Source organism: Phodopus roborovskii, unplaced genomic scaffold, assembly GCF_943737965.1.
Source record: "Phodopus roborovskii unplaced genomic scaffold, PHOROB, whole genome shotgun sequence".
Lineage (NCBI taxonomy): Eukaryota > Metazoa > Chordata > Mammalia > Rodentia > Cricetidae > Phodopus > Phodopus roborovskii.
In genome coordinates, this window is record NW_026126459.1 from 2,507,075 (window position 1) to 2,533,921 (window position 26,847).

A 26,847-nucleotide genomic window follows, 5' to 3' on the forward strand; every position below is an offset into this window, starting at 1 on the left:
CTGAGTGGTCACAGGATATTACTTGCTGTCTCTATACCTCTTCTCTGCCATGAGGCAAGCAGCTTTCCTCCATACCCTCCTAGCTGTGATGATTCTCTGTCTCAAGACAAAGGTAGCAGAAGACAGATGGACCCCCAAACCTGTGAGCCAAAGCAATCATCCCTTCTTTAAAGCATTTCTATCCAGTAACTGGTAAGGACACACAGTAAGTAAATATTCTGCATATCCTAATTCTAGAATAACACACAAAAGACATGGTAAGCTCCCTAGAGAGCATGAAGCTCCCTCAGAAACTCCAACACAGTAGCTCAGACAATGATTCATAAGCAAAGTTCACCACAAACAGTCCAGGGAATCAACAGAAAACAGGTGGGAATGGGGAGGGAGGAAGGAGGGTAGGAACTGTTACACATTGGTGCTAGCTCATCCCATCTGGAGAATTCCATACCAAACGCTATTTAGTGAGTGATACAGTGGGACAGTCAGGATTGGACCTGGGGAGCCCATGGCTTCTTACCCAGATCCCAGTACTTCCCTTCCCACTCAGGCCTCTCTTCCACACTCTGATTCATCTATAACCTTCCAATGAGCTACCTCCACCTGGAGGAGCACTTGTACCCATGCCTTCTGTGGATCTCTGTCAATCTAGCTACCCAAGTTTACACACTGGGGAGTGTAAACTCCTTGCCAGGGGACAAATGAGGCCTTCATCACCACTGTCCTATGTACCACACTTACCTAGCCTCCTTTCCAGCTTGGGGCTCTGCAACTCAGACCGTTACATGTTCTCCTGTTTTATAGACATCACTGGTTAGGTTCAAACAGATTCCCTAACTCCACACCTTCTTCTAAAGACGCTGAATCATCTCAGCTAGGAAGGAGACTGGCCTGCTCTTCCCCTCTCCACCAACCATGCCAGCTCTTCATGCCAACTCCATTTTCATGGCCTAATCTCCTCAGGGTCCCAGAGTTCCCTAGAGGCTGTTTGCGCTGCCATCAGGAAACTCCCAGATCTCAGCTCACGTGTTCCCTAATGTAGCAAAAGGATGTCCTGTTTGATGCCCCTCTATGCCCTGGGTTCATTACCACCACAGTGACCAACTGGTCAAACTGTAATTGCTTACAGTTTATTTGAGGTCTCAACCTTCTCAATTCCAATGTTTAACACAATGTGTGGCCCAGGGCAGGCACTCACCTAAAATTTTGTGAATGAATGAATGAATAAGAAATGGCCAGGAAAATCACCCAAGCTTTACAAAGGGGGGCAGAAAAGAGCAGAGGGAGACACATTGAAACAAGGAATGAGGGGCATGGTTAGCTCATCTTTACGAAAACTAGGCCATTCATGGACCGATGGTCATATACTCCAAACAGAAAAGGAGAGCATAATTGGGGCTTCAATCTACAATGAAAATCAGAGTGGGCATAATTTATTGAATCCCCCCCAAAAAAAGTTTTGCATAGGATTGAACTGTTTTTTAGAACCCTCTGGCCCCCACCCCAACTTACCAAGGCAAAGTTGGACCTACCAGACCAATATACCAAAAGGGACACTGATGAGCACAACCTGTGCTGCCTTTGGGTGCCATAGAAGCTAAAGGGTTGTCTTCACCTGTCAAGTGGGGACTGTGGCCACCAGCCTTGCCCATCAGTCTTTAACTCAGAAACAGTAGTAGGGGCATCATTCAAACCCCAGGAGAATTGCTTGAAGTCACCAAACATACAGAATGGGTATGGTGTGGGGGACAAAAAAGATCAAGGGTTGGATTCCATAATTCTGTGTCCTCTGCTCACAAATCCTGCGACCTGAAAGCTATTAACACCTCACACTGCTGACTTTAGAACGAAGGGGGGGAAGGGCTGCAATTCATGCTCCCAGACTCTTCTCCTTTGTCCTGCTCCCAGAGTGATTTCCCCATCTTCCCCAGGAAGAAAGAGTGCCTGTGACTCTGCAGGTTCTGCCCTCCCCTCAGAAAGTGTACAGTACCACAGCCTCCTGCAGAGTTCTGATGCAGAAGGAAGCCTGCATAAATTCATCAAATTGGACTTGGCACTCAGGAAGATCTCATGGGGGAAAAGACCCAAGCTGATCTGGGAAATGTTGACAGGATGTGCGCAAGGGCTGTGCGTAGTGCTGTGCCAGGAAGCTGGACCAGAGCCTGCCCTGGCCTGGCATTGACCACCTGTTTGTTACCAAACCCTAGGCCTCAGCTTTCACACTTGTCTGCTGTTAGGTTCAAAGCAGACAAAGGGGCTGGCATAAACACCTAGGACAACAGCTATTTACAGAGGGTCCACAAAGGGGCCACTCTGCCACAAGCATGGCCAGCCTCACAGTGGCCTCTCTAAAGCAGCCACTGACCTTGCTTGCCTTGTGAGGAGGCGGAGGCAGAGCTGAAGAGCACCAGGAGGGCCCCTTCCCCCACCTCAGGAATGTTGTTTGCTTACAGGAGAAGCTGGGACCTGTTTGTATTAGCAGTATTCCAACCCAGGCCCAAGCTGATGCTCAGCAGATAAGGAAACCAGACCAGGGAAGGACCCAGAGGAATTCAGCTCATGGGCCAAGAGCCCAAAGCCTGCCGGAGGGACTGCCTTCCTCAAGAACTGAGACATGTGGCCTGTGGTCGTTTTCACAGTGCCTATGCCCAGAAAAGGACACAGCACAGATCTGAAAATGTATGTGTAAATACAGACAAGTTTTATTTTGCCAATCAAATGAAAAAAATTTATTTATTTTTAATGTGCATTGGTGTTTTGTTGTGCCTGTGGAAGGGTGTTGGGTCTTCTGGAACTGGAGTTACAAATAGTTTGTGAGCTGCCATATTGGTGCTGGGAATTGAACCTGGGTTCCCTGGAAGAGCAGCCAATGCTCTTAACCCCTGAGCCATCTCTCCAGACCCAAAAACTCTTTTTTAAAAAGGCCTGAGAATTCCCTGTGTAGATTTCGTACATTAAAAGGTGGGATGAATTCAAAGGGCTGTAGGTAGTCCCCAGGGCCAGTTTAAGCAGGATCTTATCAGCCATTTAGGAATGTGGACTCTAAGAACAGTGGGGGAGGGGGAGATAAATCATCAGCTCTGTATTTTAGAGTTCTCCCTACATACTTCACTGAGGGGGTGGGTGGCCACACATGGGAAATCAGCAGTTGTAAAGTTCTGGACCTGGCAAGGAGGATACTTCCAAGCTAAGGGGGGAAGTGCAGCTTCCAGTGTAGTCAGAGTAGTTTTGGGGGGGAGGAGGGGATCCAGCTCCCAGTGAAGGCAGGAAAGGGGACTCAGGGGGCCCAGCTCCCATGATAAAAGCTGCCAGATTTCACCTTTAGACAGGTCCCCAACTCCTTGGAGTCCAATAGCTGTAGCTCCCAGATGGCCAGTGGCCAGGGCTCTATGTAGATGTTTGCAGTATCAGGGATAGCCCTTGTATATATATCATGTGTCATGGGAACTATAGGACAATCTTACTGAGTCTCCCCAAGTAAGACAGCTATCTCAGGGCCTCAGCCTGAGAACTACTTCTAAATGAATCAATCAGGGCAGAAAGCAATGAGCCACTCTCAATAGTGTATTGGTCTACCCTAAGGACAAACTGCCCACACAGGCCTCTGGAGGCCAACCCATCGCCAGTGCCTTTGATAATCTTTGTCCTTCGCTCCACGATAGGGGATTGGGGAGGGGGGGACGCAGAGTGTCATTCTTCACATCATTCCCCCAGAGCAGCCCTATGACCCCTCCTGCAAGTCGTCCAAGCCCCAGGCACGGCCCTCACCTGGCAGCCCTTTGTGTATGAATTATCCTTGCCCTCTCTTCTCCCGGCTCAGTCCTTCCCCAGAACCTCTGCTGCTCAGCTTCTTTTCAGGGACACAGAACTGTTTCCTCTGGTTCTCTTACAGACAGGGTCCCCCCAGAGGATTTGCTGTGGGACGGACCAGAACTTTTCAAAACATCTGGGATCCTAGCAGACCTGAGCAACCATTCCAAAGGCATCTCATCTCCTGCTAAAGTCTCAAGACAGGGAGGAAGAGATAGAAGAGGGGAAATGGGTCAAGCTGTGCTGGCACACACCTTTAATCCCAGCACTTGGGAGGCAGAGGCAGGCAGATCTGTGAGTTCGAGGACATCCTAGTCTACAAAGTCAGTTCCAGGAAAGCCAGAGCTGCTACACAGAAAAACCCTGTCTCGAAAAAACAAAACAAAACAAAACAAAACAAAAAAAAAAAAAGGACAAAGAGGTGGGGGGGAGGAAAAGGGAGGGGGAAGAGAAAAGGGCTTCAACCAGTTAGGCAGCCTTGGCCCAGAGCTAAGGCCAGACAGGCAACAGGCAGGGCTGGAGCTGCAGATAAGTCATTTACACTGGCCTCTGGCTTGACTTTTAATTGGTTCAATATTTGCACAGTGAGATCACACGGGAGCCTCACCTGCATGTAATGAGCCTTCATTCAGTCCAGGAGCTGCAGGTAAGCAAGTTATTCCAGGAAGAGATACCCCACACAAGCAGAGTGCGGCAGTGGGTTCCTCCCCTTACCCCTTCTGCTTGTCCCCTCCCCTCACCCTCAGGGTTGAGAGGTTGAGGGAACATTCTGGGTTGCTTTCTCTGGGAGCGGTTCCTTCCTCCCCCCCACAACACACACCAGCAGTGCCCTCCTGCAGACAGCTTCCCCCAGTTTGCTGATGGCTGCATGAGGGCAACTTAGAGCCCTTCAGACAGTGAGGTTCCTTCCTTCCCCTTGGTTCTGCTGAGAGAGGGTTTTCTCTCCTCAAGCATGTGAACATGGGTTGCTGAAAACCAACGCAGAAAAATAACCATCCTCAAAAATTTTAATTATATGCCACTGTCTCAGTGGGAAAACTGCAGAACACTGGTCTCCAAGTCCACATCATGTGTGACTGCTGAGCAATGCAACCCAGGACCCTGGGCCTGGGTGTTGGCTCAGGCCTTCAATACTCGCCCTTCAGAAGGCAGAGGCAGGGGGATCTGTGAATTTTCGGTTAATGGGGTCTCTGTTCCAAGCCAAGATCCTGTCTATAAATAAATAAAATAAATGATTTCTGGAGATCACTCTACCTGGAACCCACCAAACCTTCACACCAATAGTATTTTCTCTTAATGAGGGTTAAATTTTTTTCATTTTTTAAAAGTCTTTTATTTTGGGGTGGTGCTAAAAAAAAAAAAGAAAAAGAAAAGAAAGAGAGAAAGCCATATACACACTATACTAGGCAATTACCAATAAGCTACAACTCTAGGCCCTAAAAAATATTTTTTAAATCTGAACTATATAGCCACTTCACCATACAGCCTCCACCTTCTATTCCTGCAGGGCTCAAGACTCTGATCATCACTAGATCCTTGCTGACCAACCCAAGTGGGTGTTGACTAATGCCTAACCTGAACTGACCAAAAGTGAGAGGGTCTAACATTCCTTTCCTAAAGGTCAAAACTCAATAAAATACCTACCTCCCATGTTCTCCCTCTTGTTCTGTGTTTAAGTATGCCTGGGGTGGTTAGGAGAGGCAAGGTGTCTGTGACAGAGACCAATGTCCAGCTCCACCAATCTCCACCTTTTCTGATAGTTTCTCAATGACCCCAAAGCTGGCATTGTCTAAACTGGCTGGCCAGCAAGACTTGAGATCTGCCCTGCAGGCTCACATAGCCACACACACCCACCACCTGCCACACCTCACTGCCCAGATATCAGTGTGACTACATGTGCAAGCAAAGGCCAAACTGCAGAGACTTACTCTGGGACCACAGTGAATCACTGTCACCACACCCCCTCCACCTTACTGCATGATGTACACTAATCTTTGTTGGAGACACAAGTGACAGTCCCAGCAGTCTCCCTGCACTGATCCAGTCGCTACTGTGGTGAACTGTGATCATGAGCACCATCCCTGAAAGGAGCCAGACCCAATCAGTAAGCTCACAGGAAACCCTGAGCTTCCCAGCAATCCCCTCCACATGGCAATGGCATGAGAAGCACAAAGGTAAGGAGGTTGTGGCAGGACTGGCTGACATGACTGCCCTGCCCTGTCCTTGTAAGGCCTAACTCAGAACCACTGTTGGGAATACAGGGTCCCTGTGCCAATGTCTGCTGGCGCTCTAGACAGGCAGCCCCTCCCCCAACAGTGGCCTCCTCAAGTCATTTGTATGTCTCTAGCATGGCTGAACTCACAATGAGTCAGTCATAGATGAGGCACACTTCAGGGGCTTGAAGTCACATCCTGCCTAGCCCAACTCAACATGATTTATTCCCCTCCAAGAAATACTTTCCCAGAATTTTGTCATGAGCTCTAGTCAGAATTTTGCCTTGAAAGAGCCTCGGACCTGAAGGAAAGAACCTAAGATCAGGTTTGTGAGAGACTCCCCCCTAAGAGCACTTCATCCAAAGAGCTCCACCACAAGAAAACAGACAGACAGACAGACACACACACACACACACACACACACTTACTTTTAAACTTTTTTTGACAAATGCCAATCAGCTTCATGAAATGATGGTCACATGCTGTATGTGCCCTGGTATTTTCCATTGAGTGTACTTTACTTCACTCCTAGAAACACCAGTACCACCCAGCTGACAGTCAGAAAACACCAACTGACTCAAACTGCACTGGGCAGAGACTCATACAGGTCAAGCCACTTGCCCAATCAAGTCCCGCCTCCTACCAGACCAAGCGGAACTCCAAGTTCAGAGGTAAAGGGGGCTCCAGCTTCTGGCAGATCAGAAGACAACAGCAGACCAAAACCTGCCTCTTGCATGACATGTGTCTCACCATATTCCTGTGGCTTGCTTGATCTTACCAACCTTGACCAAGCAAAGGCAGAAATCACAGTCCCTCCCTCTTAAACAAGGGGCTCAGGAAGCTCAGAGGTACCTAACTTGCCTATATATAGGGGCTTTGGAGCATTCTTTAATAATCAGGAGGGCAGAAGATGGATGTGATGTATATACCTGCAGCCCTGGATCTTGGGAGACAATAAGACAAGTTAAAGGTCATACCAAAACCTTTTTGTTAAAAACAAACAAGCCTTTAACCCCAGCACACAGGAGGCAGAGGCAGGAGGATCTCTGTGAGTTCAGAGCAAGTTCCAGGACAGGCTCCAAAGCTACAAAGAAGCCCTTGTCTCGGTTAAGAAAAAAAGAACTCTTGCACTTGCTTCAGTTCAGCTCCCAGAATCCATCTAGGGCAATGACCTGTGACTCCAGCTCCAGGGAGTCTGCCACCCTCTTCTGGGGTGGTCAGACTGCATTCCTTAGCCTCCTGCCTCTCAGGAAGATGATCAAAGTCATGCAGTGAAGACCAAACCATTTGCTTCACACTAAAGACAAAAGATAAAAGAAAACAACAATTCCTAGTTACATAGTTACTTCTGTCTAAAAGCAGGCCAACCCCAGCAGCCCTTGAATAGGGAGCTTGGCTGGCAGGAATAACTTCACCAGAATCTAGAATCCTGACTGCCCACAGAGAATTGCCTCTTTGCCTGAGCCACAATTAGGCTACAAAATGACCAAGGTTGTACATAAGAAAAGAAGCAGGGGTCCTGCCCTAGGGACATTCAAGCCAGGTCATCCTGTTTTGGATCAAGCCCTGTACCCACAGCCCCCATACACATGTAGCCATATATACATAAAGACCTAGATGCAAGCCAACAAGATAGCTGGGGGAAAATGCCTGTAACTAAACCTGGCACCTTGAGTTTGATCCCAAGGAACCACACTGTATTCCACACAAGCTCTCATCCCACACATACTTGCACACTCACAAACACACAAAAGACCTAGATACATATACAGACATGTATATAACAGATACATACATATACACAAAGATCTATATACATAAACAAATACTTACATACAAAGATGCATTCCCAAAAACCTGGATACAAACATATAGATATGTACACACAAAGACCTAGTTGCACACAGACATGTACAAACACAAACATGTACGTACACAGACCTTTGCACACATATACACTCATAGACATGTATATAAAGACATGTACTCACAAAGTCTGGACACACAGACTTATACAAACCTGTATACACAGAGATTATGCGTACATAGAGATATGCGTAGAGATCTGTGGGCATAGATCTATGTTCACAGACATGCTCATAGGCATGTACAAATACAAACATGCTCAGAGATGGCTGCACAGAAATACCCCTAGAAGAGGCTGGGATCTCAGTAGAAAGTGATGCTCCTGAGTTGGACTCTCTGGATGCAAGCACAGTAGTCTCTGCTATCTGGGTGAGGGGTGTGAATAAGCTATTTAATCACTCAGAATTTCCCTTACAGAGACCACCTCAAAAGAACACATGACCATTAACTTCATCCTGCCTGCCTGCCTCCAGAGCAACCTACCTTACATATAGCAGCCCCCTTAGGTAACTTCTGTTTATATCCTGTACATGGCCTGCTAGTGGTGTCTGCATCCTGCAGTCTCATTCTGGGCTCCAGGATCCTGCATCCAACCCTTTTGTTCCCTACCTCCTGCGATGCATAAGGCAGCAGAAACATGAAGCTTTCCACAAGGATCACAGCAAACACCGGATCAGGAAGAACAAAGGGCACAGGTGACTCTGGTCTCCTTGTCCCACAGCTGAAGCAGCAGAATTGGTTCTCAGGCCTGACAGTGATCTTTCCTGCACCTCAGACTCCCCCTGCCAGTCCCTTTGAACTTGATCCCTCTGAGGTAAGACTGCTAGGAGGGGAAGAGGATCATCTCCCTACTGCAGCTCCTCCCAGCTATCTCAAAGGGGTCACATAAAATATACAGGAATTTAATAAGCCTGGAATTGTCATGACTCAAAACAAACCACAACCAATCCAGAATGTCCCCGTCAGTGTGAGCACAACAAAGCAGCTGTAAAGCCAGAAGCCTTTGAGTCCCACCCAGCATCCAGATGGCCTAGGCACCCAGATGGCCCCAGCATCCAGACCTCTACTCAGGTCCACAACAGAGGACCACATTCTTCACATTCCTGTCTGAAAGCCAGAAGAAAATGGGTGGATGGGACTGGGGGAGGGGGCTCTGCTATTTCAACCTAAAGATAATTAAAGCCCAGGACTAGTTTTCCAAGGGAAGAGGTAGGCCCACCCCACACAGTGCTTCCTAAGTGCAGGAAGGATACTGCAGGGTGTGTGGTAAATAAAGCAAAGCCATGCCACGGGCCAGCATCCCCAGAACCCTCATCTGTAGTGCAGGACACACAGCTAAGAAGCAACTGGAGAGCCTCTCCAGCTTTTCCTGTGACTTAAGGTTGGTAGTTCTAGCCAGAGAAGCCTGAAAGGCACCACCTGTGTCCAGCGCTGGGGAGGAGGAGAAAGCTAGCTTGAGCAGCATAGCGCTGGTAGGGCAGGGCTCCACAGTCTGAGATAATGAAGCATTCCTCCTGAGCACTATACATCCACTTCCTCCTGCTCACCCTGACAGGGACAGGAAACAGTGCAGGCAGCAGGCTGTGGGCAGAAGGCAGGCTGAGAACAGCATGCTGGTGGGGGCCAGCAGGAGTAGGCATGCTAGAGAAGAGAAGCAAAAGCTGCTTGGTTCTATAAAGAGAACAGGCTAAAAATGTCTCTTCCTTCCTATCCCCTCCCCACAAACCTGCTGACCACATCTGCCCTGGCCTGCCCACACTCAAGTAAGGTGGGATCTTCTGCCTGGTACCAAAAAGTCAGTAAGCAATTGGAACCCAACAGCCACTGGCCAGAGAATCCATGTCACCACTGCCCATATGACCATGGTCATGAGATGAGAACAGAGAGGATCTTAGAGACCTATGGCTTGATTCTTAGATTCTCAACATGCCCTGCTATAAAATGAAAACACTACTCCTGACAGCCTTCGTTGTAGGAAACTTCAGCCACAATAACCTGGATATGACTTCAAGTTTCATAAAGTCATAATAAAAGGACTGATAAACAAAACAGATTTTTGTATGTGTTTGGTTTACGAATGTGTTTCTGTGTGTGCAAAGGGCAGAGATCAACACTAGTTTGTCTTGCCTTCCTCCACTACTATCTTACCTTTATTTTATGTGCCCGTGTATTTGCCTGCATGTATGTGTTTGCACCACTTGTGTACAGTACCCATAGGACCCATAAGAAGCACTGGACCTGCTGGACCTGCTGGACCTGGAGTTAGAGAGATGTTAGCTGCCATGTGGGTGCTGAGAACCGAACCCCAGTCCTCAGGGAGATCAACTAGTACTCTTAAGCAAGGAGTCATCTCTCTAGCACTCCACTGTTTAGTTGGTTGGTTTTTGGTTTTTCAAGACAAGGGTTTCTATATGTAGCCCTAGCTGTCCTAGAACTAGGTCTGTAGACCAGGCTGGCCTCTAACTAAGAGATCCACCTGCCTCTGCCTCCCGAGTGCTGGGATTAAAGGCATGCGCCACCACCTAGCTCCACATAATTTTTTTAAACAGAAATTTGTCACTGATACTGCAGCTCCCTAAGTAGAAACCAAGAATGAATCTTCCTGTCTCTGCCTCCTATGGCTGAATTATAGAAAGATACCTGTATATCTGACTTGGTTTGGTTTTTTTGTTTGCTTTTGTTTGTTTTGTTTTTTAATGTAATTGCTCTGGATCCAAACTCAGTTTTTTGTTTTGTTTTTTGATTTTTGTAGCTTTGGAGACTGTCCTGGAACTTCCTCTGTGGACCAGGCTGGCCCTGAACTCACAGAGATCTGCCTGTTTCTGCCTCCCAAGTGCTGGGACTATCCATGTGCACCACCACCGCACGGTCAAACTCAGTTCTGCATTCAAGTACTTTACCAACTGAGTCATCTTTCCAGCACATAAAATAATTTTTTTCTTTCTTTTTTTTTTTTCTTTTTTCTTTGCTTTTCTTTTTTGGTAACAGTAAAAAAAAAATGTAAGAGATACCTTGCCACTGTGCTGGGAAAACTATATGTAAATAAAATGCAAAAGAAAAAAAAGTCTTCAGTAAGCACCAAAACTCCTTATGACATTGCTTCTTTTCCTAGCTCCACAGATGAGGAAAGAAAAAAACAAAAACAAAAAGTTATATGACACAATGGTCATATAACTTGCAAGTGAGAGAAAAGGGGTTGGGTCAGAAGCCAGAGCCCCTACCTATTGATCTAAGACATACTTCATGATACTTAGGCCTCAGAAGCCACCTACCCAGGGCCACCAGAGCTAAAGGAGGACATGAAACCTTTGAGTTTGACCCAGTCCGGTATTAACATGTTCTGTTCCACAGTCCACCATGGAACTTCAAGGGACTTCACAAGGGTCCTGACCATGAGACAAGAGCAGAAGTGAGCTAGCACTTCTCTGAGAGGTAGGAGTGGTGCCCCAGTTAGGCTAAGTACTCAGCCCAGAAGCTTTAACAGCAGCCGCTCAACAGTGGCCAACCCAGGAACTTCCAAATGTATAGTTCTGAACCTCTTCCCCACACTGCTAATGCCCACCTAAACTGGCCATACTCAGCACTAGGTGGAAGGCTGAACAGCCCAACCACTAAGGATTTTAATCTGAAGTGGAAAATGCCATTTCACTGAGGGGGTCAGGAGAGGAATGGGAGCTAGTGTACCTGCTGTTTGGAAGTCAGTCCAGACTGCTGAAGGTACCTCATCCTTCAGCTGCCTACCGAACACCAAGACAAGAGTCAGGTGTGAGGAGAGCAAAGGGAATAGTTGCTTGGTTTTGTTGGAGACAAAGTTTCAGTATGTAGGTAGCCCAGGCTAGCCTTCACTGAGCTCCTCAATGCCCAGCTAAGACATACACTAACCTGTTTTCACATGAGAAAGTGGGGATCAAAGCAGACTAAGTAGTAGGGGGTGATTAGAGCATGCCTTTAATCCCAGCACTGGGGGAGGCAGAGACAGAAGTGGGTGGATCTCTATGAGCTCAAGACCACCCTGGTCTACATAAGAATTTCCAGGCAGGCCAGGCCTACATAATAAGACTCTGTCTTTAAAAAAAAAAAAAAAAAAAAAAAAAAACAGTGGTAAGTGCTCATCCCCTAGACCTGAAAAGGCTCACCAGAATGTCTGGGCTATACTGGGCTCCTCTGATAGCTAAAAACACACCAGGTTGTCATGCAGGGTAGAAACAGCACCTTGTCAAAGGTGACTAAATCAAGCCATGGTTATTGGAGTAGACCCAAATCCTGTGTGACTGGATTAGGACACATATACTGAAGCATGTGAGAACACAATAAGATGGGCACCTGAAAGCCAGAGTGCCAATGGCCCCACAATGACCTCGACTTCCAGCCTCCAGAACCGTGAGAATGAAGGCCTACTGCCAGTCCGCGGCACTCCGTGGCATCTGTTCCAGCAGCCTCGTGTGTTTCCCTCTCCTGCACAGAGGACAGTACAGTATAAAGAACTGGTTCCTATGGCTGCTGTCTGCCTCCATAGCATGCTCACTGCAAGGGCGTCCAAGGATGTATTTAATGGCATTGTCCCAGAACCTACAACAGCCTCTAATGCACACCCAGCCTTCAGTTCATAGCTAAAGAACAAATGAGCTGGATTAAAAAATGGAATCCAAACTCAGTGCTGCCATTGCCCCCTCCATGTACCACTTTCCCTCCACTCTCTAAACCTTACACTCCCTTCTCCCACCTCCAGTATGAGAGCTAGTAAATAATGTAAAGTAGTATAAACTCAGTGATAATCTTTGGCCTGCAATTACCAAACAGTAGTGTAAACAGGAAGTGAATAAAGATGGGGGGGAGCGTTGGAGAAATGGGTTAGCTGTCAAGAGCACCTCCTGCTCTTGCAGAGGATCCAGATTAGGTTTCCAGCACCCACAAAACCATCCATAGCTCCACATTCAGGGATCCAATGCCCTCTCTGGGGCTTCCTAGACATCAGGCATGCATGTAGTACACATACTTACAAGAAAGCAATGTATACAAACTAATCTTTTTTTAAAAGGCCACAAAGGACCTCACCCTAACTAGGAGCATCATAATCCACCAGCTGCTGGACTCTTCCATTTACTTTTTATTAGTACCAACTTCAACCCATGTGTGGAAAAAAAGCTAGGTTAAGCCTTGGATCATGCTGCTTTGAGTAAACTGGGGGGTGGGGGGCTGGGACAAACTTCAAACCCAAGAGGCCTGGGGCTAATGCAAATACAAACTGCAGGGTGGAAAGAGGTCCCAAAAAGGTAAGCAAAGACTGCAATGCCTAAGTCCTGTCAGCATTTCTGGGGCCACCCCAGCCCCATTCATTCCCCCAGTGAGACAGGCTGCAACAAGCTTCTGGCTCATTCCCAAGCAACAAGTTACCTCTCCTGCTCTCTAAGAAGACCACACATTTCAGAAAGCCTTGAACTGGAATGGGAACTGAGGGGAGGGGGCAGAGAGAACTAAGTACAATGCCTTCCCTGATGAAGGCAGACAACCACCATCCTGAAGCCCAGCTGCCCTACAAATACTTCCCCCCACTACAGATCAAAGATGGGTGCAAAAGCTGCCACTAGGGTTCTGAAACTTCCTTTTTACAACAAAACCAAACTGTTGCAACTTATTGCTACAATCTTACACCATCTCAGGAGCCTCAGCAGAGTCCTGAGCCCCTGGCAAAGTATGGAGATGTTTTCAGACCCTCTCCACCCTCAAGGGTGGGGCCCTATACCCTCTTCCTTCCTCCCCCTTTCCTCTTTCTCCCTACCCTCAGCAGCCTCCTTCCTACACAGTATGGTCCTCAGCAGTGAGGACCCTGTGAACAAGGCCCCCTGGAGACTTTTGGCCCCTCACTCTTGCACATGGGTTTTCTGACCCAGGTCTTGTTAACTGCACTGGTATACACAGGAGACATGTAAGGCTGGGAGGCAGAAAGTGGAAAGAGACCTTCCTCTACAGAGTCTAGAAAGTCTCCCAGCTCTTGACTCCAGTTCCTGAGCTTCCTGACAGCTCATGAATGACAAAGTGGTTTGACCAGCTTTCTATGAACTGGACTGGGCACCCAGCAGCCCTTCTCAGCTACAATACCAGAAGACAGTGACTATGTTCCTAGGACCAGACCGGAGCCCAGAGGGCTGCCCAGTGATCTCAGGCACCAGCATCTTGATGTGTAACCATCTCTGACAATGGATGCTCAACAGCCACTCCTTCAATGAATACATTTTAAGAGTCAATAAAACCCATGGTACTTTCTGACAATGTGAATAATAGTTCTACCCCTCACTGGACAGCATGGCTGTTAAAATATCCAGTGTGGATAATGGTGCAACATAAAAAAACTTCAGATCACAGGACTAAGTGAGAAATCAGAGCTTGGGATTTGGTGACATGCACACAGGTAGGTATGCGGATTCATGTGTGTGTTATGTGTGTGCATGCCTGCGTGCGTGCGTGCGTGCGTGCGTGCGTGCGTGCGTGTGTATACCAATGGTGGGGTGCTTCATGCCAGCTTTGTTGTCATACTTGTGCTGTAAACACAGGCTCCTAGTTTTTCTTTTTTTAACTTTAATGGGACACTCTCCAATTGCAATGGTTGTTTCTCAATGGTCCATGAAAAATCTCACCTCAAGTCCTTTGACTGGGTATCACATGATATCTGACCACCCAACCAGAGGACATGGGCAGCCTGCCCAGCACCCGTCAGAAGCTAATGGCCTGGGAGTGGAATGCAGCTCTCTACTTCCCAAGAAATGGTGCAAGGATGCAAACCTCCCTCCACGGGTTACCTTGGCCTCTGAAAGGGCTAGCTAGGGCCTAGGCAAGAACCTTCCACCACTCCTATGAGTCACAGGGCCTTCACCAACCTGAAATCACTTCTGAACAAAGGTTTGGCAGAGCTGAGATGCCTAAGAGCACAGTCCCAACCCTGGACACGTCTTACCCTGTCCTCTGATATTGCTGCCTCCTCTAGGCAGCCTTCTCAGACTCCCCAAGGGCTGATCCCTGTAAGAGATGAAGATCCTCGGCTCCTACAAACAAGAACACACCTCCTGTTCCTCCATTCTCCCAGCACCTGGCCCTGAGTCCAGCTTTGTACATAGGAAGCCCATGTTATCCAGCATGGTTATTGAATAGCTAAAGGTTGGACAGGTAAGTGGATAGACAAAGGAAGGAATTCAACAGTGCATCATGCATAGGCATTAGCAAAAGCCCAGCTGTTAAGACAGAAATGGACTTCTGGCCATGGTCCCCAGCGGGTTTCTCGCGCCTGCCCTCCCTCCCTGAATTCCATACTCATGAAAAAAGTAGATGTAATAAATACAATAGTACAGGGGGCCTCAGTGAATGGCCAGCAGCAATGGGGATGATGGTGTTCTTTAATGAGCTCACAGCCAAAGGAGGAGAGTGACAGGAACCAGTCCATCCTCTTTGCAAGCCAGGTTATGTATACCCATAGTGAAGGGCGTTGGCAAGGCCAAAGGAGCTAAAGCGGCCCCCTGGATTGAATCTCTGTAAGGCAATTCCTCAGCAAAACGAATGAGTTTCTATTTCTGAGGGCAAGAGAAAAATTCTTCATCACATAGCCTGTTATAGAATGAGTTTCTACTTCTGAGGGCAAGAGAAAAATTCTTCACCACATAGCCTGTTATATATGGGTGCTCAGGCTCTCTCACTGGCCAAACTGTGACTCAACTCAGATACCCAGATTCTTGGGCTGCTACTGTCTGTCCCAGCCTCTTCCTCCTGTTCTGGCTAGTGTTATGTTAACCTGACACAAGTTGAGGTTGTCTGGGATGAAGGAACCTGAACTGAGAAAACACCCACCAATCCAGACTGGCCTGTAGGCCCAGCTCACCTGGAGTAGGGCAGCCCCTGGCAGGTAGGACTGAGCTATAAAAGAAAGCAGCTGAGAGGGCTATGAGGAGAAAGGCGGTAGCAGCATCCTCCATGCTCCGCTTCAGTTCCTGCCTGCCTCCCATCTGACTTCCCTTTACCACAGACTACATATATAAGCCGGGGGGGGGGGGGGGGGGGGGGGCGTCTCACACCCTTTCATTCCCAAGTTGCTTCTGGTCATGGTGTTTTAGCTATGGAAACCCCTAAGACAGGCACCATGGAGACCTTAGCTGTGTTCAAGCAGCAAGGCCTGAAGATGACTCAGTGCCAGGCCCCATGTTAAGGCAGTCACCAGTAAGGACAGGAGGCAACCTTTAGGTTTCCAGGCCTCACAGCCCAGTGAGCTCTAAGATTCCTACCTAACCCTCACCCCCACTCTGCCCTGGTTGGGTTAAGTCACTGGAAGTGTTCCAGAGTGCCGCTCTGTTTATCACACAGGAAGCTGTCTTCTCCAGCCCAGTGACTTCACATAAAACACAGGAAACACAGACTCCACAAGAAGGTGCCTCTGCTGCTTTCTAGACCCTTTTTCTTAATACTTACCCAGTTCAGCTTGGAGTAACAAGCTGAGCTGCACTGCATGAGAGGAAGGCTACACGAGAGGCTGACCTGGAAGCCTGCACGCTGGTTCCTTTCTGCATCACTTAGCTACTACCACAAGAGAGTAAATGTACTCTCTTGAACTTAAACATGTATTTCCTACCATCTGAGAGTGATGTCGACACTAACATAAGAGTAAGGAGGGAGGAGGAAGGGATGAAGATGAAGAGTGCACCATTTCACGGCTGCCATGTCTGTGTCACAGGTGGAAACTGAGGCAACAGCAGGAGATGCTCTCAAGAGTCCAGTCCCAGGTCTGCCTGAAGCCAAAACCTCAGCTTCTTCCTTCAACAACAACAACAAAAAATAACTAATCCTCATACTGAGTCAAAGTTACTAGAAATTCAAACTGGCTGGAAGACTGTGACTGCCAATGTGGCTCTTGCAATGGCCCACCCACCCTTCTGCTTGGCCATTCCCCATAGAGATACTAATTTCTTTCTCTTTTTTTTTTTCCTTTTAGCTTTGGGAACCTTTTCAATCCAAAGGCCCCACCCAACTGGAAGAAGTTCAGACAAATCCAACCCCATTTGTTAACTTGTTACCTCTCAAAAGAAAAGATGTTTTAGGGCATGGAAGAAGGTTTTGGAGGGAAAGCCTAAAGGAGCTGAGTGTGCCATCTGGCTACTAGTCCATGAAAGCCAAGAAAGATGGTACTATTCAAAAGCACTTTCTCCTGCCGGAGTGAAACCAGAGTGACACTCAGCATGAGCCCTGGGCAAAGTACTTGTCAACATTGAAAGAAAAAAAGTATTTCCTTAAAAACTACCCCAGACCCCTTTGACTCAGACATTCTACAAGTCTAAGCAAATTCAAGAAGGGGACTTTCTGTTTTGGTCTGGTTTCTTCTTTTTTAAAGATGGGGTCTCCCTGTATTGCCCTGGATGGAAGGCCTGGAACTCACAGAGATCTACCTGCCTCTGCCTCCTGAGTGCTGGGGTTAAAGGAGCCACCATTCCCTACATTGACACCAATGGCTTTTCTTTTAATCAGGATCATTTACAATTAGAATCAATATTCAGAGGCTGGGGATAGTTCTGGGGGGAAGCTCAGTGGCATCTAAGCCTTGAGACTAAGATTCCTAGCACTGCAGGGGTTAAAATTAAAAAGAAAAAAAATCTAAGGGTCAAGCTTCCAAATTGTAAATGTCATTAACATCCTCTTAAAGAAAAAGATTCTCCCTCTTAACATATAAACATTATGGATACAGGTGTCTGGCCCAATGGGACCATAGGTGTCTCTCAGGAAGACCCCCTTTTTCCTTTGCAAAGCACCATAAGGACCTTGAGATCTGCCTGAAAGGCCACAAGAAAGTAACTTAGGGCATGGAAACCTCTATGAAGCAGACAGGCTGCAGCCCAATCTGTCCTACAGGAGCCTCACCTTCACCAGCAACTTCCTTCCAGAGAGCACCGAAAGCTCCTCAGCCACAAGGGAGGGTCCTGGGCATTCACAACCAGAATGAAGACAGCTAGAGACCTCAGTCAAGGCCAGAAGCCTCCTTCTTCTCCAGCTACCTGCCCACTGCTGAATCACCTCAGGCTTGGGAAAGTGGTCAGAGTGGAACCTGACTAATCCCAGCACAATGCTGCCTTGGGTCCTTTTTAAAGAGGCTCACATCACATCCAAGAGGAAACACCACACACACAGAAGCCTTCAACCACCTGCCCATGTGGTGGCAGGCCTACTTTAGAGCCTGGCTCATTGTATGTGCTCTACAGTGACTCATGCCACTCTTACTTTCCATACCGTCTGGCAGGGGACAGATCCTGCTAAGAACCCTGGGAATCTCTTCCTCAGGCTTAACTGGGGAAAGGAGTGAGGAGAGCTGGCACCATCTCCTGTATCCATCCAAGACTGACATCAGCCCTTCCTGGAGACAAAGGTCAGGGTCCCCCCCAAGTCAACATGTCCCTTTGATTACATTGTCTCAAGAACTTGAGCTTTCCCACTGCTAATGCATTAAAAAACACAGACAAGATGCCTGAGCAATAAATAACTGGGGCACAGCAGAAAGGAGTATACTTTCAAATGCTATGACCCCACCTTACAAAAGAAGGGGACACACCCTTAATCCCAGAACTCAGGGAGATCTCTAGGAATTTAAGGCCAGCCTGGTCTACAGGGTGAGATCCTGGCCAACCACAGCTACACAGGAATACCTTGTCTCAACAACAAATCCATGCAAGCTTCTTTTTCTCATAGCCAAAAAAGGAATCACACACACACAACCCATATTCCCCAGGCTGGGGTGCGTGATGGGATGACAATCAGAACAGTACATCTGTCATTCTAGTGATATTGAGGCAGGCAGAGAAAAACAGAACTCAAAGTGTTCTAAGACAGAAGAGCAAGTCAGTCCATTTTTAAGCCCTTTCCCCCTCCGCCAGGTGTGATGGACCAGACCTGTGATTCCAGCATTCAAGTGGTCAGGAATGGAAAGGCAGAGCTAACTAAATGTATACAGTAAGAGCCTGTCTCAACAAAATGGCAGAGAAGCAAAGGGTTTTCCACAAATGGGAGCAAGGTCCCCCTCAGAGAGCATGCCCTATGAGCACATAGAGATTAGCCTGTCTTTTAAGGGCTGCAAGGATTTCCGCTGTACAGAGAGCTTGTTTCCTGCCTTCTCTGACAATACCACAGTGACTATCCTCAGACATTTCCTTCTGCACAGTCAAGTTTATCTGTGGGGTAAATGCCTAGAACAGTTAAAAGGAAATACCCTTCAACAGATAGACACTGTCAAAACTACCTTTAAAAAAAAAAAAAAAAAAAGTGTTTCCAGAGCTGGAGGAACAGCTCAGTAATTAAGAGCACTTGGGAGGCAGAGGCAGGTGGATTGAGGCCAGCCTGGTCTACAGAGTGAATTCCAAAACAGGCTCCAAAGCAATACAGAAAAACCCTGTTGAGGGGGGGGGGGGGAATGTGTAAATTTTGGCCGAGGACTGGAGTTTGGTTCTCAGTACCCTCATCATGTGGCTCTCAATGGTAACTCCAGCTAAAGGGTGAAATCTCATACCTCCAGCCTCTTTTGGCACCTGTACTCAACACACACACACACTTTTAAAAGGTGTGCAACACACACCCCATCCATGGGTAGGCACTCAAATGGGGAAGCAGAGGTATTTGGAAGGAAGTCCCTCAACTGTAGTTTCTCAGGAACCCCCTCTACACCAACAAGCATATAAGCTGCTACAATCTTATAGGGAATGTGGTACTCTTTAACAAAAGCAGACCTGTCTTCTAACCAGCTCCACAGCTAGAGGAAGCCAGGTCTCCAGGAACGCAAGTCTGCTGTTGTTCTTTCCATATTACCTTTGTGTTTCACCTAGAACATGGAAAATCATGTTTTATAAAAAACAAAACAAAACCACAGGCAGTACAACCAACTTCTGCCTAGGCCAACACCTCAAAACAAACCATTTAACCCACACTCATAAGCAAATGCACCCAAAAAGCATTGACAATCCTAAAGGCACTTATGTTTTTCATTATTTTTTTGCACCCCCAGGAGACCCCAAGCACCCCATGATACATGGACCCATTTTTAAAGGTAGAAAAAAAAGTTAGGAACACAGCGACCTAGTGAGGCAAGACTGATACTATCTACAATTAAAATAACAAGAGATGTACCCAGGCCCTTTTACATGATTGCTCCTTCTAGTTCTTGCATTCAGTTCTGTAAGAGTAATCTGGGGATCCCCATGTTCCAGATGAGAAAACTGAGGGAGTTATAGAGTGTGATGTCACAAAGCTAGTGGGAACCCTATCACCACAGCTCATGTTCTTTCCCTGATGCACTCCCTCTTCCCACCTCAGTGGATTAAAGACTCCCCCAAGCTAGTCCCTGTCTGTCTCTTTCTCTCTCTATCTCTCTGACACACACACAAACTTTTATTTAAAAAAAAAAGTCTATGAAGCAGTTGCCTAGGCAACCAGTGCTGTGTTCTGTTGTCACCAGAGGCCCTGAGCCCAGGGGCTCAGAGCACCAAGGGTTAAAGCCAAGAGGCAGTGATTCTGTGGGGCAGCACAAAAGGAAAATGTACTTCCTGCCCCTGCGGGTGGGCAGGCGGAGATGCTGTTTTATGCTCAGTAAATTAGGACGGTTGTTTAATTAAGAGAACACACAGATTTTGTTATTCTAAATATTTTTGGAACATGATGCTCAGAGGAAACTGTCAAGGCAAGGAAGGAATTTTTTTCCCCTTGCTTTAGCCTCTCCCCCTCCCCCAAGAGAAGGAAAACAGCTAACCCGTCCTCTCCTTTTGAAATAAAGATGTCAAGCTGGTAGGGACTGTCTTAAGTACTTTGTTGAAGGATTAGTGAGAAGAGTAAGTGAGCAGAACTCCAATCAGCCCCATTTCTAGCAATACCACTGGCTATGTAACAACGCTGCATTTTTTTAGTGTGCTTCTCTAAGAAATAAGAGATTCTTGTTTTGTTTTAGCTAGAGCAAGACCAGGCAAAAGACAGGCTGTGATTAACATGAAACCTACATTCCACAAGAGAGAAGCTGCCCTAACTCCAAATCCTTTGGTTAAAAGTTCAAAAATCTAAAAAAAATAAGAACCAGATAAACCAGAACCCTGTCCTTTCTTTCCTCTCCCCTATCATGCTCTTCAGATCAGCAGTCCCACTGAGTCCCTGACCCTCACCTTGTCTTATCCCCAGACAGGCACAATGCCTCCTAAAAGAACTGGCTAATGCTGGTTGGAGGGGAACCTGGATCAGCCTGCCTGCCCTGCCAGGATCTGCTGGGTACAGGAGCAAAGTTCTGGAGTGTCACCCACACTGTACACTGGCTCTCAAACTATACTAAGCAATCTCTTGATGCTTTTAATTACTCCCCAATTACCCATTAAATGACTCCCCACTTTCCTTCACTACGTGCCTGCCTCAGTTTGTCAAGCCTGAAATGTCTGCCTTCCTCATGATGGCTTCCCTGCATGCCCTGGAGACAGTAGTGCCCCCATAACCTAAGAATTCCTTGAGTCCTTTGTCTGTGGCTTGTTTGGGACACAGCACAAGCTGTCTTTGTATCTCAGTGTGCCGCTGTTGCTCCTTGAAGCCTTCAAATTTCCCGGGAACACAAATCTCTTCAGGAAGCCAACAAGTTCTCACAAGGTACTCCTATGCCTCATGGTACCCTTTCTGGAGTTCCTGTCATCTCTCTCACACTAGAGTCACCTACTGATTTGTCTCAGCTCTCCCCTAAATGCCTGTGGGCAGGGGCCAGGTCTTACTCAACTCACACCCACCCCGCCTCACACCACCCCCACACACACCACCTGGCACAGTCCCTGGCAGGAGAAGCCAGTTAAATATTTGCTCAATTACACATCTATAGGCCCTTCCCCCACCCATAGCAACCTTGTATATAAATTGACTGATATTGAGAGATTGTCTAAATAGGCTTCAAGCAGCCTGCCTCCTAAACCAAAAGAAGGTAGGCAGGTGAGGTTATCAGCCTGGCCTCCAGACAGTGGAGTCAGAAATGGCTACAATGTTGCTGAGAACAAGAAAGAGCTAAATTTCTTCCCCTTCAACAGTTACCTTTTTGTTTGTTTGTTTGTTTGTTTGAAAAAACTTTATTTTAACTCGGTGCAAGACTTGGGAGGGGACTGGAGAGATGGCTCAGTGGTTAAGAGCACTGACTACTCTTCCAGAGACCAGGGTTCAACTCTCCAAGTATCCATATGACAGTTTGCAACTGTCTTTAAGTCTTTCCAGTATCCAGGAATCTGACACCCTCCCACAGACATACCTGCAAGCAAAACACCAATGAACATAATTAAATTTAGAGATGTGATCAAAGGGTGTGTAATTATGAAAAAATAAAGTTAAAAAAAGAAAAGACTTGGGAGGGGCTCCAGGGTGGCTACACAGCTGCCTAGCGGGTTTGAGAAGTTCAGATGGAGAAGACCTCCTAGTCACGCTTGAGAGTGCACCACTTGCCCAGTGATGGCTGGGACACCCCAGTCTACGTTGACTAAAACTATGGGATGCTAAACGAATTTGCTTGTCATCCTTGTGCAGGAGCCATAAATCTGTGTATCATTTTAGGGAGCAGGCAAGTTACTTTGAAATCTTGCTAAATCCAGAAATCTGAGAACGATAAACCACTGGACCTCTCCACTGCCCAGCCCAGGTAGCCTCCATGTCTCCTAGACCTGGTACTTCCCAGAAACCTTTTCCCTAACACCGCTGGGTGGGGCCTCAGGCATCCGCCCGGGGCCACCCCACCCTCAGTTTCACTACTGCTGCTCGCAAGCAAGTCCTGGAGGGTTCAGACTCCGTTGCCTGTGAGAGATGAGGAGCAAGAGGAGCACGATGCAGTTCTGCCCTGGGCGTGGCTCCAGAACAGGATGGGGTGAGGACCCTTGCACAGGGAAGTGGGGGTATCTTCAAAACTCCGCCTCTAACCCTAACATAAAAAAAAAAAAAAGATGCAGTAGCCGGGCCTGGTCCTAAAGTCAGGACCAGCTCCTAGACACTGGTCCCGGCGTGGCGTCCCAGGGTGCAGTGGAATCAGGTGCACGCCTGGGCGGCCGGACGACTGCGGGCAGACCCAGGCCTTTTACCCTCGGGCAACACAATCCCAAATTTGTTAGAGACAGACAGGGGGTCTTCCCGGCGCCCTGGGCCCCGGGCAGCCGGCTCTCCTTTCCCCACGCACCCAGCGCACCTCTCCCCGCCCCCTCCCGTCCTGAGGACTGCCAGGCGAATGAGGAAGTCTGCTGCATAGGGCGGAAACAGAGCCGGGCGCAAAGTCTGCGGAGGGACCGACTGATCCTGACTCAGAAGGACGCCCTGACAGCTGCCAACGGTCCCTGCCTGGCCGTTACCTCCCTTTGCAAAACTTACAGAAGAGCCGCTGCGCTGGACCTGCACCCTCATCCCGGTGGGCTCAGCCGGCAGCCCCGGGATTGCGGCATCCCCGAAGGGGTTAAAAAGTTTGCCCGAGCCGCCCGTCGGGGAGGCGGGAGCGCAAAGGCGACTGAAGGAGGCCGAGTTCCCAGTGCTCCAACCGGGAAGGCAACCGGCAGGGCGGGAACTGTATCTCCCCAACCCTGAGGCCTTGCTGCCTAGCGTCCCTCGGGTGAGGATGCGGAGCCCGGTCCCAGGCGTTCGCGCCCGACCGCGCCGGAGCCAGCCACGATGAGGCCGAGAACCACAGGGCCGCCGACTCCAAACGCCAAGCGTATAGTCGCCGCGCGCGCGCGCTCGGCAGCTCCGGGGCGGGACACACTGGCAGGGCTTACTCACCTGAACCTGGGTCTGCCCGGGGAAACAGGCGCTGGTTCTTGCGTGAGGACTTTCTCGAGCGCTTGAGCTGCAGGATGGGGCAAACGCGAGACTCCAGCTACAGCAAGTCAAGTTCTTGAGCGTTCCGTGCCCTGCCCAGGAACCGCGGTGATCTGCGCGCCTCACCGCACCCAGTTCTGCTGAACGCCGCCCGCCCCGCCCTTCCAGAGGAGGGCGGGCCTAAAGCCCTGCCGCCGGGTTGGGGGCGGAGCTCCCGGGAGCGCCCGCCCCACCCCCACGATGCCCAATCCAGCAGGAGTCTGGCCTAAACTGACAGATTTTTGGCCTATAAGCAGACAAGGGACGGATGCCAGCAGGCTGGGATTTATCCTCCCCACCCCACCTTCCTCGCGCTTCCTAGGCGGGAGCCCCGCCTCATGGGGCGGATCCAATGGACAGCCAGGTTACAGGACGAGGATTGACGTGAACTACACCCAATCAGAAGTGGACGGCTCCGGCGCGCTGGGCCCCGGGTCCCGGCTCGGGTGCTCAGTTTGGGACGGGCCGAGGCCGGCGGCAGCGTGTTGGAAGGTCTGAGAGTCTGACACTCCGCCCAGCGAGCCGTGTTTTCCCTTCGTCCTGTCCTACCAGGAGAACAGATATTAAGTACCATATATGGGAAAAGTGGTATTTTACATAATTATGATGGCTGTGGGGGCGGGCATGGCTTCAACCCTGCATTCCGTGTGGGCGTCCTGAGTTCGATTTTGGAGCCTGTTCACGGCAAGTCCTCCATCCTCGGAACCTTTGCTTTGGCTGGTCCCTCTGCTTGGAATGCGATCTAAACCGCGCTTTACCTCTGAGTAATTAACTCGGACACATCCTCCGAGATATTTGTAGCTAAATTTTTTTAAGGGTATATTGCATTGATTTTAGTTACTAAGCCTGAGAAGATTTTTTTTCCGCACTTCTCATTTAATCCATCAGCAATCTATCCGCACATTATTTTCTGCCCTGATTATAGGTACCACTTTCACCATATCGGTTTTCGAGTTGTGTTCATTGATCTGTGTGGTCGATTCTGTAGTACAGTCAGTCAATGGGGATAGCTTTCAATTACTTTATGACAGCAAATTTCTCGTCATTGCTCTTAGCTGTTGAAATGTTCTTACCAACACGCTAAAACAATTCTTCCAAATGAACTGCAGGGAAAACTTACATTCTACAGGCAAAAAAAAAAAAAAAAAAAAAGATTTTGCAGCCCAGATGATAAATGATTATTACCAACAACACATTAAAGATTGCTTCCTAGTTGATAAGCAAAATCCAAATACTCCAAAAGGAAAATGGCTGAAAATACCCAGAACTCAAGAGGCTGGGGTAGTGAGGTAGGATGAAGACTGTTCAAGACCAGCTTGAACTACACAGACAAGCAGTTCAGCAGTTTTGGCTGAAAAAAAAAAACAGACAAAATTTCTTTTAAAACTGATCATTGCCGGGAGGTAGTGACTCCAGTCTCTATTCCCAGCACTCAAGAGGCAGGGGCAGAAGCAGGCAGGATCTATGTGAGTTGGAGGCCAGGCTGGACAGGTTCCAAAGCTACACAGAGAAACCCTGTCTTAAAAATAAACAAACAAAACAAAAAACTGATCATCAAGAGGCTAGGAATATATAGTTCAGTGATAGACCATTCATCTGGCCTGTGCAAGGCCTGGGTTCAATTAGCAATAATAACACATGCACACATTACTAAGGAAAGGACAGACTTTAAAAGAGAAGTACATCAGCAGCCTGGAACAACTTTAATCCCAGCACTGAGAAGCAGAGGCAGGCAGATGGATATCTGTGAGTTCAAAGCCAGCCTGGACTGCAAAGTGAGTTCCACGACTGTTACACGAGAAAGCCTGTCTTGAAAAAGAGAGAGAAGTGCATCATTAATTATCATAAAAAGTACACTGAAAACAGAGAGGCACACACCTGTAAACCCAGAGTCACTCTACAAGCTTGAGACCAGCCAGCTTTGGATATATAACAAGACCAAGTCTCAAAAATCCACCCCACCCCAAAAAGTAAAATATGATGCCATAGCAGCACACACACACCTGAGTAGCTGGCTAAAATGAAAGTGCCCCTCATTCCAAGGAAAGGGAGGAAGTGGAACTCATCAATGCTTGTAGGCTCCTGTGTCTCTACAACCACTTTGAGAAAGTATGTAAGCCAGGCATGGTGGCACACACCTGTGATCTCAGCATTGGGGAAATAGAAGCAGAAGAATCGAAATGTCAGAGTTACCCTTGGCTACATAGTAGGTTTGTAGCCAGTTTGGACTACATGAATCCCTGTCTCGAAAAAGAAAGAGGAAACAAGCCAGTCATTGTCATTATTTACTAAAGTTTCACATATACCTCAAGAGTCAACAGTTCTACTCTTAAGCATATATATCCAACAAAACAAAAACAATGACTATTTAAATCCATCAAAGAATGTACAGAAATATCCACAGAAACTTAGAAGAGCCAAAAGGGAATAGTAAAATGGATCAGCAGGTAAAGGTGCCTGCTGCCAAACCTAAGTTCTATTTCCTGGGACCTACAGGGGAAAGGAAAGAACCTGCCCCAGCAGGTTGTCCTTTGATGTACACAAAATAAGTTTTTTGGTTTTTTGGTTTTTTTTTTTTTTTTTTTTTTTTTTTTTTTGAGACAGGGTTTCTCTGTGGCTTTGGAGGCTGTCCTGGAACTAGCTCTTGCAGATCAGGCTGGTCTCGAACTCAGAGAGATCCACCTGCCTCTGCCTCCTGAGTGCTGAGATTAAAGGCGTGTGCCACCACCGCCCAGCACAAAATAAATTTTTCAATGTGAAAAAGAAAGCCAGGTTTGGTGGCGAATGCCTTTAACCCTAGTGCTTAGCGCTTGGAAGGTAGAGGTGAGGTAGAACTCATGAGATCCAGGACAGCCAGGGTTATAGGAAGACTCTGCCCCCCCCAAAATAAAGTAATAGCAAAAAAGTCAATCAATATAAAAATGTGTGTTGCTCATGCCCATAATTCCAACACTCATAACACTCAGAAGGCAATAGCAAACAGTGAGTTACAGGCCAGCCTGGGCTACATGGTAAGACCCTGACTTAATAATAATAATAAGAAGTGGATAAATTAGTCTACACTTGATTACTATGCAGACATGAAAAGAGAGAGAGAAAATCAACAGTC

At 47.8% G+C, this 26,847-nt stretch overlaps 1 protein-coding gene across 1 annotated transcript in view; it reads right to left on the reverse strand.

Annotated features, from left to right (window-relative positions):
- Window positions 1–23,838, reverse strand: part of Myh9 (myosin heavy chain 9) — an 81,629-nt gene extending 57,791 nt beyond the window's left edge. The window contains exon 1 of the mRNA XM_051189297.1: window positions 23,661–23,838. The gene's annotated coding sequence lies outside the window, so the exon portion shown is untranslated. The remainder of the gene's footprint in view (window positions 1–23,660) is intronic.
- Between the last annotated feature and the right edge of the window lie 3,009 nt (window positions 23,839–26,847).